This window comes from Prinia subflava, chromosome 15 (assembly GCF_021018805.1).
Source record: "Prinia subflava isolate CZ2003 ecotype Zambia chromosome 15, Cam_Psub_1.2, whole genome shotgun sequence".
NCBI lineage: Eukaryota > Metazoa > Chordata > Aves > Passeriformes > Cisticolidae > Prinia > Prinia subflava.
Window position 1 is genome coordinate 13,355,010 of NC_086261.1, and position 20,851 is coordinate 13,375,860.

The 20,851-nt window shown below is 39.3% G+C and overlaps 1 long non-coding RNA gene across 1 annotated transcript; it reads right to left on the bottom strand.

Moving 5' to 3' along the window:
* Positions 1 to 5,022: 5,022 nt before the first annotated feature.
* LOC134558557 (uncharacterized) lies at positions 5,023 to 20,809 on the bottom strand. The gene is made up of 3 exons (XR_010082371.1): positions 20,736 to 20,809; positions 9,665 to 9,759; positions 5,023 to 5,137 (listed from the first exon to the last, which is right to left on the bottom strand). It is a non-coding gene; the product is annotated as an uncharacterized LOC134558557 (long non-coding RNA).
* Positions 20,810 to 20,851: the final 42 nt, after the last annotated feature.

Here is a 20,851-nt window from a genome sequence, read left to right on the forward strand (position 1 = left end):
AAAAACAGAGATGTCAATATTGCAAATCCAAGAGGTCAGTGAGGCAGTGTCCTTTGCTGATAGACAACAGACCATTCCTCAAAACTCCCACTTGCTGGGCTGGTGGAGATAACATTTAGTGTGAGACAGAGCAGCTTTAGTTTTAGGGCAGGGGTGCTGCCTCTGTGGTTCTTTGGAATCCTCTTTGCTGGAAAACAAAGTTGTATTATCCTCCAGAGATCAGCCAGGGCTGGTCTCCCATCTGTTCATGGATCTGCACCTGTTTTTCATTTCACCAACAGTGGCCACATGGCCTAAGATTGTGGGGGAATACAGAGAAGAAAATGAATGTGTGGCTCAGGCACTGGGGTTGTATTCAGAAGTTCTGAGTTTAAATCCTGACTGCGTAGCATAATCTTTGAAAGTCTTTTCATTTTTGTCTTACCCTGATCTGTAATGGAGACAAAGGAGTGAGTATTATTCTGGAGCCTTCTCCTTACCTTTCTTTAACAAGAAATTGGAGATTTTTTTCTTTGCTTCTTTCTCTTCTACCACAGAAGTCTTTACAGAAGCAGAACTCTATAAAACGTCACTTATGATTAGGAACACCAAACATGTCTCCCGTCCATTTCCTTTGCACTCTGAAAAACAGAAGCTCCTTAGAGAAATTGCTCAATTTCTGCCTGTGTGAATGACAATGCTGCTTGGAGATTGCTCCTGTAGCAGAGAACTGGTGTACAGATATTTTGAGTGTTTTTTTGCAGCTGGTACATGGAAATACAGAGTAGCCGCTCTGGTTGACCTGAGACTGAATCCCATTCTGGCAGCAGTCAGTGTCAGAGACACGCAGAGGCAGATGTGTATCAGCTCCCTGCCTCTCTCATGTCTTGCACTGGCCATGCCATAGACGTGGCGTTGTCCATTTTGCAGTCCTTACAACACTTGCTTAGAAAAAAGAGGCAAAGTTGTTGCCCCTGCTCTGCCCACTCATTTTATTTATTCCTTCATCAGCCACTGTGTGTTCATACTCCAGTACAACAGTTTGGCTGCAGCTTCTGTTGGCAGTCTGGAGATTGCTTGGGGCTAAATAAAGAGGGTACCTGCTGTCAGGTTCCATTAAGTTCTCACTGGGCATGGTAATACCAGGCTAACTGGGGACATGCTGACTTTGCCAAACCCTGTCAGATTCTGCAAGGGTCCTTTAAAATGCTCTGTGTCACAGATCCTTGCAACTCACTCTTTGAATTCTCAACTCAGGCACTGCCCACAAAAAAAAAAATCCTCTCACATATTTTCTGTCCTAACTGGGAATTGAGTTGATTTTAACTGTTCTCAGAGTTGTTTCTCACCTTGAGCCTCACTCAACTTCTATTGAAATCCGCTGGGGTTTGTCATTGACTTCAATAGAATTAGGCTTAGGCCTTTATCAGAAAGTTTGCTGCTTGCTGCAAGTTTGATTTCCATGTGATACATCTGTGAGCTTTCAGTTATCATGCTGCCTTTGAAATGGAAAATTGACACACTGTTATCTCTGGGAGCTTGTTGGGTTCAGATTGGTTCCATCAGATCACAAGTAAATTGGCACCAAGCAAGGCTGCTATTGAGTTCTTTATGTTTGATCCTCAAATTAAAAGCTACCTGTCTCACTGGTGTGCACTCCAGACTAACAAGGGCACTTGAGACTACCTGGGTTTGTCTGAGTTTCGCAACAATGGGAAGGGCAGGTGTTCTGCATTACCTGTGGATTCGGAGCTTTGTGTCAGCCTCAGAAAACCTCTAGAGGCCTGGGATACAATGTTCTTCTGAACACTACAAATTTGCAGGTGCTGTGGCCAGAAGAGACAATTATCATAATTTATTTTGATTTTCTGAAAATTTCAAAGTGCCTCCTGTAGTTTTTATAAAGGACATACTTACCAAATTTAACCAGTCATTAACATTCTAGGTTGTCTTAATTTCCTCCAGTCATGGAAAGTTTGTTGCAGTCTAAGGTTTCTTTCCCTCTGTTTTAAAAACTTCTTCCTTTTCTCTCATCTGAACCTGCTAACTTTTATTTCATGTCTCTGGATGTTTCTCTGCTTTCACCTGTGCCTACTGTGGGACTTCAGCTCTGCAGTATCCCATGTAGACCCTGATGCACTGCAGTCAATCAACTTTTTACATTTTCTTGTTACCCATCTTCAGTCAGGTATATATTTCAGGACTCCATTCACTCCTAACTCCTGTATTTACATTTTCAGAATTCAAATGATACCAATTTATCCAGCTTCTGGTGACCCAAATCACCAAACTATTCTAAAATATTTTCATTGCAACTCTTGATGTTCACACTCTCTCAGCAGTTTTTTAAGGCCTACTTATAAAATCAGTTCTTTCACCCTCAGATGTGTGATTTATATTGCACTCAATGGAAAAATCCTTTTTACCCAGGAATGGCAAGACCAGACCTTAAACTAGCAGTGCCAATATGGTGCTAACAATGAAGATGCTAATGTTGACAGAGCCAGCTACTGAGATATTTCCTCTGTTTCATTGCGGGAGGACAGCTAGAGGTAGTGCTGAAGGAGCCTTCCCCCATACACTGCAGCTGGATTGACTACCAGAGAGTGGGAGCAGCCGTGCCCTCCCAGCCATGGGTGTGGTAAGAGTGGTTTCGCTGGCAGGGAGGCAGCTGGAGGCTGCTGGCCGTGCTGGGAGGAGGAAGGGACAGGAGCTGTGCAAGGGACACACAGGGTTAGGTGGCAGTGCCAGGGACAGGAAGGTGCCAGCTGGAACTGCAGAAGGAGAGCCAGAGCTGCGTGGAGCTGCCCATGTGAGTCTGCATGGAAAGGTATGAGGGGCTTTCACATAACGAGGTGCTGGTGCTTGAAGCCTCCTTTGATGTCACTCATACCTCCACCATCATGTCATGACTCAGCCTTCTTTTATGGCCTACCTTTAAGTTATTTCAATTAGATCAGGTTTTTTGATAGATGCTATAAATTCATTTGCTAAAAGGTAAACTAATTTGAACCCAATGCCCTCAAGGTATGGAGTAACTGAAATGGAAAGGGACTTTTGAGGTCATCCTGTATAAAGCCCAACTGAGACCAAGGTGAACTTTAAAGTAAGATCCCAGTGTACTCATAAGTAGAACTGCAACTACATGAAAAGGTTGAATTCACCTCACAAAATTATTTATTAATAAAGGATGGGACTTACAAATATTATGACAGATTATTGCAACAAAGATGTTGCTATTATATTTTGCTAGGCTTCTTCTCACTGTGCATCCTTAACGTAAATTTTGGAGCAAAACTCTACTAATGACTCTAGAATCAACATAAGCTCTCATGGAAGAGTACAAATTACTTTGAAGTCTTCTGTCTCATCAATGGCCCAAGAGCTAATCCTTCTTTTAACCATATAATGTGCAAGACGTTGACTTAAAATTTTTTCATTATCTATATGCATTTGTATTTTAAGTCTACTTTGTAGAAAAAAAGAGAGGAATTAGTCTTCCCACTTATAGAATGATCTTAGTAAAATTAGACATTTGACAAAAATCTGTAAAGTGATTTTTTAAAATATAAAATACTGTTGTAACATTTGCACTTCTGTTCCTATTCTTTATTTACTACAATTTTTCGACATCTGTTCCTGTCTCTTTTCATCAAATATTTATCTGCAACAGCTGAAAGAGCCTCATTTGTTTTAATTAAGAATAAGACCACCAAGCTGGGATCACTTCCTTGGCTCTTCCATGGCTTGCACAGACAGAGAGTAGATCTTGTGAGGTTTCCTGAGGGTGGCCCATTGACAGGCTTTCCCCCCCCATATCCTTTTCTTTTGCACCATGTTTATTTTGGGATAGAGAAATGTAATCAGAGCCACATTCCGAGCAAAGAAACTTTTACAGTTAACACGCATGAGAAAGGAGAATGATCTTGTCATGTTTCATTGGAAGAAACTATTTTCTGATTTGTGACTTCAGGGATGGAATTATCATTGCCACAGAAACATAAGAGTAGCAGTAAGGCTTCTGGTTCAGCGTGTCAACACTGACAGAGGCAGCAAGTGCTTAAGGAAAAATTGTAGAAATTCAGCTGAAGAGTATGCTACTGACTAAAAACATTTTTTGCATTTTTCCTCACTAGCTAATATCTATTTCATCTCTTTTGGTTTTCCCCCTGTTGACTTAAGAAGAGGAAAAAACAAAGATGCAACATAAAATAAGTTCTTTGTACAATGTTAGTATTCTAAGGCAGTGGTACAGGCTTGTGCCTTTTGCTACTAAAACTGTTCTAAAGAGTGTTTGGGACATGTTATTTTCGGTTTTATGTATTCTACAGAAATACTTCTGGAGTGCATAGACTGCTCATGACTTCCAGAGATGGTGAGATGTCTCCTGGCCTTGGGATCCCAATTAAGTTGCATATATAACTGACCATTCTCTGCCATCCTAATTATCTTAGTCCTTGCTAATGAGACAGATCGTTAAATTAAGCTTTTACATTTATTTAAGATGAAGGAGACTAATAAGTTTTTTTCATTCCCTATTTTCACTTCAAGCTTCATCTTACAAGAAAAATAGACATTAAAACAAGACATTCCTGTGAATCAGCATATTAAGGCTGTAATATCTGGCAAAAATCACCTTCAAAAAAGATCCTACTTCAGTCTCCCTTGGCAGTACATTATAGCAGAGTCATTAATGCTTAAAAAAATCACAGATATTTCTTACAGTTGTTAGTTAGATACAAAACATTGACTACCTTTAAAACGAGAATATCTGCTTTCTTTGTAGATTTAATCAGTTTAAATCTTTACAATCCAGAAGCTGGAATTTTCTCAGTTCTGAAAAAATCCTATTGGACTCAAAGCCGGACAGCAATTTGTGCACCTCTCAGTTTATTTTGCAGACAAAGTAGAAAGAAAGATGGGCTGATGTGATCTTATGTATCAAAAATTACCTCATTACAGCTAGATTTTGTTTTCCTTGTAACACACATATGCAACAGGCATATATAGAGCACATTTCATTACACTTTTATAAGTTGTTGACTTACCAAGAGGTCAAAGGAGATTTTATCTCAGCATCTTTCCCAGTTCACAGTATTATCTCCTGTTCCACAGGACATGGCAATGTGGCTGCTTAAGGTTCTCATGTGGATTGGTTCTGTGTTTCAGACATATGGGTAAAAGTGACACAGAATTTTAGAGGCAATGTTTTCAAAAGTATATTAAGAGCTTAAAATTAAATAAGTTGATCACTATGCTGTCCTATACTGATACTTATTATTTAAGTAACTTGTACAATAACTCACTATATTTTATTTACAATACTATAGCGTAGCATTTCTAAGATCTTGGTATTGGCATAAAGGAAAAGAATCAATTATGTAACTTGGAATCAGAGTTTAATCCTTTCTTTGCAAGATACTGAGACAGGAGACAGCACCATTGCTTAATCAATTGCACAACAGAAGGGCATGCAGGAACCTAGATTTTCTTTCCAGCACTGCCACTGGATTGAGGGTGACCTTCATCAAATACTCTTTCTATGCTGTCAAATCTAGCTATAAATTCTCCTCCTAAAGACATTTGAAATGAGAAAGTACTGCTAAGTGCCCTAGATTTGATGCCGATTGCTTACAACAGTAAGTGAAATCAGAGTTAAACTAATTTAAGGGAGACTTTATTAACTAGAAAGATTATGAGCTTGTCAAAGAGATATTAATTAAAGCCTGGGGACTGCTTGCTAGTGTCACTCTAAATTAATTGCTAATAGGTTACTCTTAAAAGTGGAGTGCAGCTGCAAGAACATCAGGCTCAAAGAAAACTGGATTTTGTTTATCATTCATTTTTACTTTGTTTAGCAAAAGATTTCTAAATACCAAAGAAACCTGAAGCTGTTTCTGGCAAGGATATTTTTGATTACAAAAGTATTTCTGTAATCCAAATGGCAGGATTCACACACTTACTATAGAACTTTCTGCACTTTTCTCTCTTTCTCTAAGTTTCTGAGAATATGAAAACCTTTAGGACTGTATCTGATGTGTCTTTTAAGAGGCAAAGAAGCCAAAAAAGCTAACATAAGGTTAGCAGCACTTCTAGTGACCCCCGAATCACGTGTGATTGCTATCATGCTCTTTGGGGATAATATTATCCATGAGAGCAGTTCAGAAGAGGCCAGGGATTCAAGGTCTCCAGTTTGTAGTTGACGTGAGGGCACAGGGTGGGCAGGGGCTGGGAGTGGTTCATGCCCACCCCTGTCCCTGTTTACAGGCTGTGTGTTGTAGCTTTGTGGGTCAGTTCTGCTGCTTTGTCTCACAGCAATGAGTGCTGGTCATCTATTTAACCCTGAGCCATTACTCTTGTTCTTGTACACACATACACTGCTTGTGGTTTTCATAGCTGATACATGCAGCATGTGGGACTAAGCAGGGGGAGCACCAGCAGCTGCAGAAATCTTGATGACAGAAACTTTAAGGAGTGAAGTACGAAGAGTTGCCTGGACATTAGATAAGCTGGAGTGATGGAATCAGTTTCTGTGTGCTATGTTTGAAGATTCCACACTTGATATTGCTCTGAGAAGAAAAGAGGAGCACCTGTAGTGCACCATATTGTGACTCTTATTTGTACGATGCAGAATGAATTGACAACAGAGTGAGTCCTGTAAGAATGCCACAAAAAGCCATAGCTGTGCTTAGTGATCATGATGTAATTAAGTGATATGCACAAAGTGGATGCCATGCAGTGTCTGGTTGGTATCAGAATTCCTTTAGATCCTATGGACAAGGAAGCAGTGTGGCTCACAGACTGAGCTCTAGCACCCTGGCTACACGGAAGCTGGCAACCGATTGTCATGAAAAAAAGTTACCAAGTTCCTTGAAAATTTATAAAGAAGGGTCAGAGAGAACACAGTTAATATGCCCATATTGTCCTACCATGAACGTATTTTGAACAATTGCTAAAACAACCTATACAAATTGTGAGGTTTATAGATACATCTTAACTCAGATTCATGAGAAGTCTTACTTTACTGGATGCTCCAATTTAAGATTTCCAGGCATTCTATCTAATCTTCTAATCCAATAATCCTAAACCCCAGCAATTAAAGAATGTTTTGACAAAGCAACCTGAGGCTCATTCCTCTAATTATCATTCCTCTAATTATGCCACACAGTTTAGGCTCACTGACTTCAAATAGTCAGGTTTACCATGTAAAATATGCATTTATTGTGTCTGGATTCACTGAAATCACAGACATTTCTGCAGAATTGAGACTACATAAAGAAAAAAGAAATTCTGTTTCCTTGCTGAGAGTTAATGCAATTATGCCTCTAACACAAAGTCATAACCAAGACCCAACAATGTTAAAAAAAACACCCACAATTTCATAAGCAGCTTTTAGAAATCCCTCTTATTCTACCATGTGTGATGGATTTCTCTTCAATATCTGCCATTTTGCTAGTGTTTCCTGTCAGAAGGTGCAAGATATTAAATTCAGTGAGAGACATTTAATGTACTGAAGTCATGGAGAAATTGGGAACTTTGGCAATGCAGGGAATTTATATTGTGTGTTGCTTGATCTAAGATAATAATGGAGAGTATAGGGTTTGCCCCAGAAGCTGGGAAGAGAAATTAAATGATATATTGAAGTTTTTGTAGTTGACACCCATAACAGAATCATAGAATCATTTAACCTGGAAAAGACCTTTGGGATCATTGGTCCAACCAAGCCGTCTTTTCAGAATTCTAAACTGGACTCAGGTTAAATATGAAGTCTGCACTATCACAGTCTGATACAGCATGTGTCTCCAGTAAAGTACTAGTTTGCTAGCAAAACAAATTACAGTATTTTCTCTGTGAGTTCTGTTGACCTTCAGCCTGGTAAGAGGATAAAATGTTAAAAAAACACAGAAATAGACAAAAGTGCTTCTTACAAGTGGAACCTTTGTAATATCTCTATCTGTGTGAAGGAAATGCTTGGACTGTTTGTTGTTTGTTTGGGGATTTAGGAGGGTAATGAGCAAAACAATCACAAGAGACAAAGATATGCAGCTTTTTCCTTCTCCCAACAATCTAGAGGAATTGAATCCATTGACTGCCTGGAGTTCGCTCTTATAATCCCTCCCTTAACCCTTTTATTTAGTGAGCCCTTAATTTTCCACCAGATACAACTAGTTTGCTTGTGTTTGTGCCCAGATTCTTGTTTCATTTTTATGCTGAGCAAGAATCCTTCTCTGTAGTGTTTGGTTTCTTTTACGTGCATTAGTCTATTCTCAGACCACGTCCAGCTTTTCCAGTGTTGGCAGCATCATTATTATAAATACAGAGTACAGTGTACATTAGTCAACTGATCATATTGAATCTTTCCTATTTTCCAAATGCTCTGCCGTAGCTTCTTGGATTTATAATTTTTCTATTGATTTTATACATGCTTTTCACAATCCTTAAGCCAGAAGCTAAGGGGTTAAGTGGCTTTTCATCATCTATATATTGTACAGACTGAGATTAAAGCCATGTCTCAGCAAAGTCTTACTTAACATGGTTATTAGCATCAAACACTCATTCTAAAGAGGTGTTGTTATGCACCTGCTATTTTAATTCGTATTAGGTTTATTAAAATCAAAACAATGTGTCAGACTAGAAACAGAGCAGTGCTATGATCTGCTAGAAGACATTAAATATAGAGATTACGAAGTCTGATACGGCTACTGAGTAATGTCTTCATTTAGACTATTTCTTCTGTGTAAAATTTTTAGGTAATATCCTCAGCAGAGATAACAGGCACTGAAACCACACTGTTTTTATCAGCAAGATCTGGATCCCTTTTATCTTGCATAAAACATGAATTACTAGCTTTTATGCAGCTGTCTTGTCCACTGTGGTTCTCTGAAGAAGAGGTGTGAAGGAAATGGTATTTGTAAGGAAAACCTGAAAAGCATTTCCCTCTTGCAAGGCACCCACCCTCGAGCACTCTTCACAACAGGATGCTGAGCTAGATGGGCTCTTGGGCTGAGCCAGCACTGGTGCCCTTAACTTTTACTCCTTCCTGTCACCTGGAACAATGCCTGTTGTTCTCTTTTGCTTCTAGTCCTGGCCAGACAGAACCAGGGAAGCGAATGACCGTACTGCTGAAAGAGTCTGCTGGGATCAAACCCTTCGTGTGAAGCACTGACATAGATCCTTTCAGCCAGAATTCTCACTGCCAAGTGAGAAGTTGGTAGATGTTCGTATGCTTTGGATCTTCTCTCTGCCAACAGGAGAATCATGCATTTTTTAAATTATAGAGTGGGGCATACAGTTTACCAACTGGACATTTCAAATACTGATCAGGAGTTATTCCAAGAAGTACAGACTCCCTGTTGGAATTGTATCTTGCAATGCTGCTGACATCCTGCTTTGTGTCCCACAATATGAGATAGTAATATCTCATAGGAAAGATGAAAAAGAAAACATTGCTTGTCAATAGACATGGATGAAACTGTTTCTGAGAAATCAGGTGACCTGAAACTCTAGCAACTCTAAGTCTTCATTTTCATAATTTGAATATCACAAGAATAAAGAATTTAAAAGACTTAAGATGGTTAAAGAAGATATTTAGAAAGTACAGAAGTATCAACCAAGTCTGAGGACCCAAGAGATGCCTAACTGCAATGAGAAAAGGAATGAAATATAAATGTCAAAGTATACTTACAGAATACTCTGGTAGTATCTGTAACTACTTAGTGAAAAAACTGAATAGATCAGATCTTCTTTCCAAGTCTAGAGATTTTTTAGTACACAGATGGCCTAGAATTCAGTGGAAACAAAAGTATCACATCATAAGTCAGTTGTTTAACATACTCTGTGTTTATATAAACTATGAGTAGACACAGCATTACTGTAATACCGTGGTTGAGCAATCAGGCACTCAGGGGTCAGAAAACGCAGCACAGGTCAAACCACAATCATAATTCTCCTCTTTTCTTGCTTATGCATGAACATATGAGTCTGGATGTTCCACTGACTTACATCAGTGAGTGAACCAATAGCATTTAACAGCCCTGACCAGCCTCACTGGGACCTCTACCCAATCCTCTGTCCATGGGCTCGGGGGCTTCATTTAACTGTCATGGATGTTAATCTCTGCCCAAGCTACACCTTAGGTGAGCCTGTGCTTGGCCATGGACCCTGCTGATCAGATCACAAGCTGGGCTGAGTTCCCAGCTTCTTCTCACATGTACAGTCCTGCCTGATGGCTCCTGGGCTGGCCCTCCCTGCAGACTGCCTGCCTTGGTGCTGCACCTGCCTTGCCCCTGTGAACTCCCCTGGTTCTTGGACACTGCTTAACCCCTGCTGCCTTCCCCACCCTCTCGTTGTGCTGTTGTGGGGTGGAGCTCTGGTTGATAAGGCCTCTGCCATGCTGGCTGTGATATCATGTTTGGCTTCTTTGGTGGGAGCCAGACCCTGCTGTTATCTTTACCATTTTATCTTACCATTTCTATTTCTTAAGAGGGAAAGTGTGACTTTCCTATAAACTCCTATTTCTCCAGCAAGACTTGAACGCTAAGTCTGCATTCAGACTTTGCAGCTACAGATTACTTGTTAAAAGATGAAATTCAGTTAGGAATATTTTACAACCACTGCAACAGTATGGTAACATAACATTAATGAATTATATATTGAAACAAATTTACGTATAATTTTCTCAAAACCTTGAAGTGACATTTCATAAAAGATTTCACAAAAATAATTTTTATTGGCCTACTAAAATTCTTCTCTCCTTTTGAATTTGTTCTCAAAAACTTCTAGATTTCAGTTATGAAAATTAGAATTTCTTTTAACAAAAAAAAATCTAATTATTTGGAGGTTGTTTATAAAGCTGTGTCAAAAATACAGGAGTGTTCCACCTCTGCTATTAGTTTTTCTAAGACCAACAGTTCCATAGAAAATACCAAGAGAAGGCTGGAGCAGTCTCACACTGGTGAAGTGTTGCGTGTTTCTGGACTTCAGTGGTTTTAAAGAGAAGAGGTGAAAACTTCTGGCATCTTAGAATTTGGTGGCTTTTGCTGATTTCAGGGGAAACACATTGCACAATGGCTAAAACAGTGAGACAATTCTGGTGAAGGAAACATTTCCAGAGACAAAATAAAATTAATAATAATAAGAAAAAAAAAGTTAGGAGATGGCTCTTGGAAAGATTTATAATGCACAAGAGAAGCCTAACTGACACAAGAGATACTGCTCAAAGGCATTCTCATGGACAAAATATGTGCTTACTTTGCGAGGCCAAGGAAACTTCAAGCCCTTAAGGGTGGGAGTGTGTGCATGTGTGGAGATCTTAACCTGCTGCACGTTAGCAAAGTATGGTTAGAAAGCAATAATCAGTGTCTGGCACTGGAAAAACCAAGGGCAGTACCTAAGCAGTCTCTAGTCTGCTAAAGTTCATCTGCCAGTTTCAAGATGAAATTGCAAGGACTTTTTCAGAGTTGGAGAATTTTGAGGTCAGAAGAGACTGGGGGGAGAGGAGAGGAAGCATTAGATGGGGAAAAAACAGTCTTTTGAAGTTTTGTATGCAAGGCAAGATCTGGATTTGTGCCTTTAAAGCAAACCTTCCTGATGTTACAAATTCAAAAAAACCTCATTGTGGCCAAAAGCCACATGGCATGCACTTATCTTTGAGAGGAAGGGGGAGGGAGAACAGCTCACAAGCAGGAAATGGCTTCCAGGTGTCTCCCTACTCCAGTGCACAACGTGATCACTACAAACCAGCGGTGCCAGGTTTAGTAGTCCCAGCTGTCTTGCTTCTTCCCAGGGATTTGGACTAATCGTGCATTATCACAGCCTTTCTGCTGGTGACAAAGCATAACCCTGGCTCTGGAGCTACGCTTGAACAGCTTACAGGCTGTGGGTGACTGAAAAAGTTACAGGTAGTCCTTCTCAATCAAGTGTGAGCATGTGGAAATAAGCAGGGTATGTTACCTCAGTCTGCGTAGGCACTCAGGCCCATGTGCACAGAAATTCAAACCACATCTGTTCCTGGAACTGGACAACAAAATCAGCTACTCTGCTGCTTGGTGTGTTATAGAAGGAAGTGACTGAATGTGGCACTGTCTTTCCATCACTGAGCTCTGTACAGTTGGCAAAGAAGGAGGAAAAAATGCGTTTAATTTCTTCTACTCCATGTTGGTTTCAGTTTTTTCCCTCCCTTCTTTCAACAGCAGAAACACTTTTTTGTTGGGCATTATTCTGTTATTGTACAAATGTGGTAGGAGGAGCTTTACAAAGCCTCATCCCACTTATTAGTTAAGAATATCACAAAAAATTAATTAGTTTATATCTCACAGAAAGGAAAGTTAGTTTTAAGGAGTTTAAACTGTTTAAACATTCTTTTGGCCTTTTCCTCATGCAGAAGTTTGAAGTTTGTAGCATTAAGCTGACAGAAGAGGGCTGCTATCCATTCTGCTCTATTATTTACATCAGTAGGAGATCATGGTGCAGCAGAACAGTGTCCTTTTATTTGGCAATACTGTGTTTTTCCCAGCTGGGTAACTCTACTGTTTTCTGGTTAGCCAGAATAAATTTAATATTCAACAGGGAACGTGACATCTTGAGGAGGAAAAAGGAATAACAAAGAAAACTAACAGTAATTTTATTTTGATTGAGTGTATTGTGTCACAAAATAGTGACTCATTTGGCTATAGAAGCAATGAATGTTTGCATTCTCAGTGCTGGTAAAAGCTTCTCCATTGCTTCCCCAAAAGATACTGCTTTCACTGTGCTCCCTGGAGGACCATTTCAAACAAAGCTCTTGAAGTTTGCATTCAAATATAATATTTTTAGTGACTATTTCCCTTTTAAAAATGAGTGAAAATATAGCAAGCAGTTCCTTGGTGTGGAAAAGGCTGTACATAATGGCAATTTTCTCAAGATACAAGAGCAGATTCCCCGAGCCAGTGGAAGAACAGATTAGTGAAAAGCTTAATGAAGTCAATATTTTAGCCAAGAGCAGTCTGAAGTGCAGGAATTAGCACTGTATTTTCATGGCAGTGCAAAAGGTGAGATGGATGGCAGGAGAGCAGCCAGCAGCCACACTCGCACTGCCTGTAGGAGTGCCCTGGCAGCTGTTCCAAGCCTGTGTTGTGGCTTATGAACAACTCTTTCATGTGGCAGGCTGCAGCCAAGCCACCTTCTCTCCTTCTTGGCCTTTGTTTTTTGACAGTAACAAACACCCTGGTGATAAATGCTCCTACAGCCAGGGTGCTCAATATTCAGTTGATGATTTCATGAAGACCTGAAATATTTCCACAGAGGTGTAGGGTCATGCTTCTGTTTTTATTGTCCCACTATTTAATATTGTTAAGCTTTAAACTTTATTTCTTAGTGTGTGAGAAACCCTAAAAAGCTTTAAGCCGTCATCCACAAATTCTATTGTCAAAACAGGAAAACTCTGTATGTCCAAGGTTTTATTACCTATTTTTTGTCTAACTGCCTAGTTTCTTCCCAGATCAGTCTGTTTCAAAATTAAGCAGACTACTCCTGCACCAGATGTCCAGATGCTCCTCGGGAGAACAGAGTTGTTTTTCAATTGGCTCACTGTCTTTTAATGAGGCAGGGGACTTGTGACCTCAGTGCATTGTGGCTGATAAATGGTAGGATGTACCCACACATACTCACAGAAAACCTGCAAACACAAATGAGTTGTGGGTAATCTCGAGACTTTCCTAGGGAAAGGCAATCTTGTGGGCAAACACTTGCAGAAAGCTAATGCTTAATAATATGTGATTTTAAACTGCCAGTGCACAAGCCTGCCAACATTTATTTCCAGGTTCTCTGATCCTTTTTATTAGTTTCCTGTCTTGCTTTCATCTTAACCAAGTCACAGAAAGAAATTATTTTCTTTTGTTAACAAATACTCAAAATTTCTCTTCAAATCTGCTTGTATTTCTCAAGGATCTGAACAGGTTAAAAATGTTGTTTGTGCTGCTTGAAAGTAAAGTGTGCTCTCAAACAAAAAGTTATGTAACTTTTACAAAATAATATCACATGCTTGACCATTATGCTAAAATCTGATCAGATAAGTAAGCTTTGCCTTCATTAAGAGCTTTAATCTTGACTATACTCAGGGCAGCTCCTAAACAACAACTTCAGAGTTTTCCTCCGAAGGATCTTTCATGCTCTAGTCTGGAATTTTTCAAGTAACTAACACAATGCTTTTAGAAATCAAAAGCAACACTTTTCCCCCTTTGTTTTTAAAAGTAACGGGGTGATGACAGAAAAACTTCCCTTTGGCTATAAACTGGGTGTTATAAATACCCAAAAGCTAAACCCTAGTCTGAGCTGTTTTTCTAAAAAAAATTTATTTTATTTTAATTTCTTTCTCCAAGATCTCTTTTCTGAGATGCATTTGAGCCTTAGATCTCTTTGCTTGCATTGCTACAAAACTGATGAAAGTCTGAGATCTCAATCAAAGGCTTAACAAAACAATAATCCTCTATTGCCCTAATTCTTCTCGGAAACATCTCTCTCTGACAAGAACAGCCCCTAAGCTTTTACATCTTTTTTTCTGCTTAAAATTACTTTCCTAATTAGAAGGAATTGTTTCCTTCCCAAGCCTTTGTGCCTGAAGAACACTGCATTTATGGGAAAGATCTCTCAGACTCTTTAGCTCCCTGCCCTCAAATACCATGATAGTGATTGCACTCTACATCCTCCAAAAATTCCAACTTCCTTTATAAATAAGCAGAAGGATTCAGTAACATTCTTCATAATCAACCCAATTTCATTTGAAGCAAAAATCAGAAATAGCAGGAATAATCATGAATCACAGCCTTCATGCATAGTGTAAACACTTTCAAGCACAACTTTACAATTTAAAATTAATTTTCTTTCCCAGATATATTTACTTTTACACTTCCATATTAACCCTAACTGAGTTTTTACACATCATACTAAACAGGAATTGGAATCTGAATGTGTGAATGCAGTATAGGTAGAATTAGTTAAGTATTGGACATTGAGAAGGGAATGTAAAACAGATTTGCATAGCAGAGAATTTTTTTTTTTGTTTTGCTTTGGTGGAGTTTTTATGTTTTGTTTTGGTATTGGTCTTTTTTTTTTTTTTTTTTTTTTTTGTTTGTTTTTGTTTTTGTTTGTTTTTTTAACTCAGCAGCTGCCCCTCCTTATGGTGATAAAAGCCCCATTTGAAGAAGGTACTTCTGCAGGAATAGTATCAGTAATTTCAAGTATCTGGGTAGTTCTGTCCACCTAGGTTGGATACATGCTCAGATACCATCCTGTCTAGGTCTGCTGTAATAAATTTACCTGCCAGCAAATTTGAGTGTTCTATTTGCTGACATGGACTATGCTCATGGGGGTTCTTGACAAGCTGCAACAAGATTTGGAAGGTCAGAACAATCAATTAAAGCAGATGAATCTGAGTACAGCTGAAAACCAAGTAATTCATACTAAAGGAGATGACTCCAAGTAGTGTGGCTTGGAAGAGCACTGGATGAAATGTGTCGGTGCCTGCTGGAATTATGCAGGGTGAAGATGTGATTGTGGCCCTGGCTCCTGTGTCTAAGTGGCTGTGGCTGCACCTGATCTGATACCCTTCCTTCAGAAGTGAACAGAAGTAGCTGCTCTGACAACTGACTGTCTCCTTCTATGCCTGTGAATACCACTGTTTAAATGTGAGAGGAGTTTTGAAGCTGGAGCAATGATCTGTCTTGCACTTAGCAGGAACCCAGCTTAGAAAGGCCACCACTGACTCATCTCCATTGGATATTGAAATCTGGGAATGGACTGTTTTTCCTCATTTGAATTCACATCTCAGTAAGGATATTGCAATCACAGAAAAAGTCCAGACTGATTGATAATGAGAATGATTAAAAAAATATCTGAAGAGACTTTTGCAATGCCAGATTTGTGAATACTCATGCTACTGTGCTGAGACAGAAAGTAACTAAGATCAAGAGGTTATGTAAACCAATGAGTATCTGTACTAATGTTTCCATTGCTGTCCTATTGAATACAAAATACCATAAAAAAGATCAGATATTAAAATATGGTTTTACAAATATTGCTTTCCCTCATCTAGGTAGCTAAATACAACAGGACATTAATCTGATAGGATTAGAAATATGACTAAATAGTTAAATGAATTCCAATATCATCTTATGTTCACTAGGTCAAGTAACTTTATTTTTCAGAAAAAGACTTGATTATTAGTTGGGAATAGAAACTGCTGCATACTTTTGGTATACATAATCTTTTCAATTAAAAGAAAATGTTCTAGAAAATATTTTTTTTATTCTGAAGGTACTCTCCTTAATTAATCCTAAAATTGCCTCTGAAAATCCTTGAACACATTGATTTGTACCCTAGAATTTAAAGTTCTGTTTCTATGGCAGATGCTACTTATGCCCTTCTTTTGACATCAGAGGATGAACGTGGAAGAGGGTGCTTTTGTTTGCATTGTTGCTGCTCACAGCTCCATGAGGGAGTTGCATTTCTGAGTAAAGTTTGAGATGTGCCATTAATGATGAACATGCGCATCCACGCTCTAACAAGATCTTGTAAATGAAGGGCCACCCTATAGCTTGTGGAGTTCCACAGGTACACAGCTGGAATGTAAGAGAAAGCAGAGGAAGGACTCGTCTTCCTCACAGTCTGAGTCTGCTCGGGGCCAAAAGCTGGCAGGCTGCAAAAAGAAACTTGTGCATCTGGACAAGCCATATCAGAAGAGAGAAGTGCTGAACTGACTTGAGAACGAGCAAAGTCTGTGAAACAGATCTGATCTTTTGAAGAGCCAGTGCAGAGCAGCAGCAGTGACAGAGCAGAGGGGCCATGTTGCAGAGCAACTGCATCATCAGCACTCATGGCAATGGGAAAACTCTCCGGATTGACAACAAATAAGCCGATCAGGCAAAATACACTCAGCTGCTTCACAGGTCCACATGCAAACTTGGAGGAAGCTGAAACGCACAGCAGAGCCAGCTGGCTGTTCCCAAGGGTGGGCCCACTGCCAGGCAGCTGTGACAGGGAGAGCCAGACTCAGTAGCCACCCCCTGATGACCTGGGCTACCCTGGGATTGACTGATACTCTTCATTAGGAAGGGAGAAGTTGACTACACTTTGTGAAAATAGCCATAGATTTTGTTAGGTATTATTTAAAGATATCTATACAGTCCATGTCCTACAGTCTGCTGTTTGCATTACAAAATCATGAAGAGCAGAAGAACATCTCAGTAAGAGTACAAGAAAAGGTTTAATTCATTTTTTCCCCAGAGGGAAGTTAGATATGAAACTCCAAGCAAGAGCTCTGAGACATGGCTATCTTGCCAAAAAGAACTGTAGATATTGAAACTGAACCTCTTTGCGAGCAAATTAGAAATTTAGGTTTTGAGGCTCTTCTATGATTTTTTTTTTTAATTTTTCTAATGTGATCCATTGTTTATTTTCCAAACATTTAATGCCTCCATTAATTCTCTAGTTTCACATATGGAAAAGTGTATGCCTGGATGTGGCTGGATAAGGACACCTTTCAGAGACAGTGTAACACTGATCACAGAAGGAGGCTGTCAAAGCCACTGCATAAGCACAGGTCAGCACATTTGTAAAACGAGATATTTGTCTTTCTTCAAGAATTAGGGGTATCCCTTTAGTGAAGTATTAGAAGTGCAAACACTGCCAGCTGCCCTTGCTAATGCAACAAAACTAAACAAATATTTCCACTGTACCTCAGAAAAGAAACATCACTGATACTCCCTACCACTCTTGTGTTTTGCTATAGTGTTATTAAACAACAGGAAAACACAGTATGTGTATTAGGATGCCACCCCTTCTCACCTTCATGGATTTCAGGCAGGAAATGATGAATGTTTCCATATATTGTTTTTTCACTCCAGAAAAAAGAATGAAAATCATTTTCTGTACCCAGTTTCTGCACCTGGGGCCTAAATGAAGGGAAGTAGGTAAATAGTTCCAAGTAATTAATGTAATGACTCAGAGGGGCCACAGAAGGAAAGCGGAGTTTCTCCAGTTTAAATGTTTGCATTCATGCTTTGCCTAAAGCAAAACAAACTATCTGTCTTCTGGTTTGCATTTTCCCAATGAAAACTTCCATTTGTCTTATTGTCATTCCAGTACGTGCATCATTTACAGCTTTCACTGCTTGAAATATGCAAGTACTGTACATTGCAAGATTTTTTTTTTTCTGAGCTTTTAAGATTTTCTAGAATTGTAGAATGTGCAGTAAAAAGTGAACCAGTAAAGGCAGACTCAATGTAGAAAGTGTTGGGTAATTTTTGTAAGTGGCTGAAGCTTAGAGGTACTGTGATGTTTGCTGTGTAGTGGAGTCTCCAACCCCAAATGAAGTGCATTGGTCTTTTCACACTTCAGGAAAAGAGAATCCACTACAGGAATGACTAAAGTTGATAAGTTACATCCTGACTGGCCATTATAAAGAAAAGATGATGGGTCTTGAGTTCCATCTGTTTCTGATATTCTGGTCCTTTAATGTGAGTTGTAGGGGTGTGAAAATCTACAAAATACATTCTTGAACTCTCTCCTAGGGTTGGAATTTATGTCAACCTGTTCTTACAAAATGGGAGGAAAAGTATTATCTGTTTTATCTAGAAGCTCAGTGGAGAGAAGATTATGATCAGAGGAAGTCTGTGGTCGAGTCTTGACTGTGGACACAAAATTTGCATTTCTAACTTTCCATTTTAAGAACCTCAGTATAAAGGATGTTTAGGGGAAACACTTCTAGTTTCTCCTAGGGAAGTGAAAACACTTCCCACCAGAAATACTGTAAACGGAAAGAGAACTAAGTATGACTGTTTGTCTTAATTGTTTGTGTACTTAAGGTTGGAAGAGGCCTAGGTTTTGTTTGGTCAAATCTGTACTTAATCGTGAGGAGGAAAAGCCCTATGAGACAAAACCCTTATCTCTGGATGATCACCGCGTTCCCCTATTACATGACTTGCAACAGAAATATTTTCCATCATCAGATTTCAGGCATTTCTTTTGTTGAAGAGACTTGCCTGATGAGTGGGGATAGTTAATTTTTGCCAGCTCTCACAAAGAATTTGACTATGGCAAGCCTGCAGTCACAGTACTAGGTAACATGAAGTCCCTTTTGTATGAGCCAGGGACATGCTCTAACCTGCAAGCTGCTAGTGATGCGGAAGCTGGAGACTGCAACAGGACAAATCCATCTCACTGGAAGCCAGCAAACAGCTATTAAGCTTGGTCTATGCTTAAAAGGTTTCCCCATGTAGTGGTCTTGGCAAAGTCTCCCTAGAATAGATGCTGCTGAATTCAGCCAGAAAATGCTCAGAGGGCTTCCCCAGGCAAAACAAGCTGCACTGACTTCTGTGCACTAAGCTGAGCCTACAGCAGAGCTGCTGTAGAAGTGAGGAGTCAGTCTTTGTGCCACTGAATCTCAAGTGAGTGACCACTGGTGAAGTCTCAGAAAACAGACTGAGTTCACATCTAAGAGCACCATCTCAGGGTAGGTATATAAATGCAGTGTAAGAAGCAGAGTGGCTGCTGCTAGGAGAAGTTTGAACTGGGAAAACTCTGCTTGTGCAGTATCTGTTTGATCTGCTGCCAGTCTAGTGACCTCTCAGGAGAAAGGGCATTGTGCTGTTGCAGTGCAGTTCCAGCAGAGGGTTTTTGGCAGTCAGGGATCACACCTCCCACAGCCCCGACTCACAGCAGGCCTGCCACAACTCCATGGCCTCATCTTGCTCTCACTAAAGGTCTTCACCTAGGGAATATTAATCCTCCTTACACTGCTTTAAAATGGGCAGTTTTGATTATTAAAACAAAATTCTTATATTTCTGAGGTTTATAGACTCCATTCTCGCTGGAAAGAAGCAACATTTCTTAAGTACACAAAATTAACTCATTGTTTCTTGGCTGTATTGAGCAGAACATAAAACGTTATATTTCAAAAAAATATTGTATCATTGAGGGAAAAGTATAGCAGGATATATTTTGATTTAGTCTATTGCACCTAGGATTTTTTCACTTGCTGATTCAATTTAAAAAGAAAACAGATACCTTGGGAGTATAGTGAGGCAATACATAAAACTACAGACAAATGAAAGTAAAATAAAGCTAAATCCTTCCCAACAGAATACCAGATAGCACAATGTGGAAGCGTCAACTTCATGTAACTAAGGATTTTTTTTTTTTTTAATATTTAAATGGCTTATTTGGAACAATAAGCTCTTATTCAACTCTCAATGGCCTTGCAACTAAAAATACACTCTATTTAGTATTTCTTTCAACTTGTTTTAGTGCACATCAATAGTTTTCTCAGAAGATACTATCACGGTTTGGCAGAAACCTACTTGCAAAAATAAACGAAATCTAGAAAAAGTTTCCAGGGACGTTTTTGGATGCAAACATGGATAGTGACTCTTGCCCACATCAAAAATAAAACACACTAGCTCTACAATGTTCTTTGCTAAATATAAACATCCTAACATTGATAAGCTTTACAGAAGGAGAAACTGATTGCCACATATTATTACCATCTCCAGTATTTTAAGAGCACCCTCTACAGTCACAAAATACTAACCAGGAAGAGTTCTTCTTTCTAAAGAAAATAGTATTAACTGAAAACCAAACTGGAGGAGCAGTTCAATTCATTAGCATAGTGCCAGACCTATATGACAATATCTCTCCTGGTAAAAATGAGCAGACTTTGCATAAATGCCAAAGATAGAATCTATTGCATCACCAAAGCCTCCATCTTTGAGAATTTCAAGTACCTTATATATTCTGTGCTGACTCATAATTAGGCTGTAAGCTTCCTCTCTTAAAGCAATGGATGGCTGTGGGATCTGAAATGGAAACACATAAAATTCACTGTTATTTCCAAAGGAGA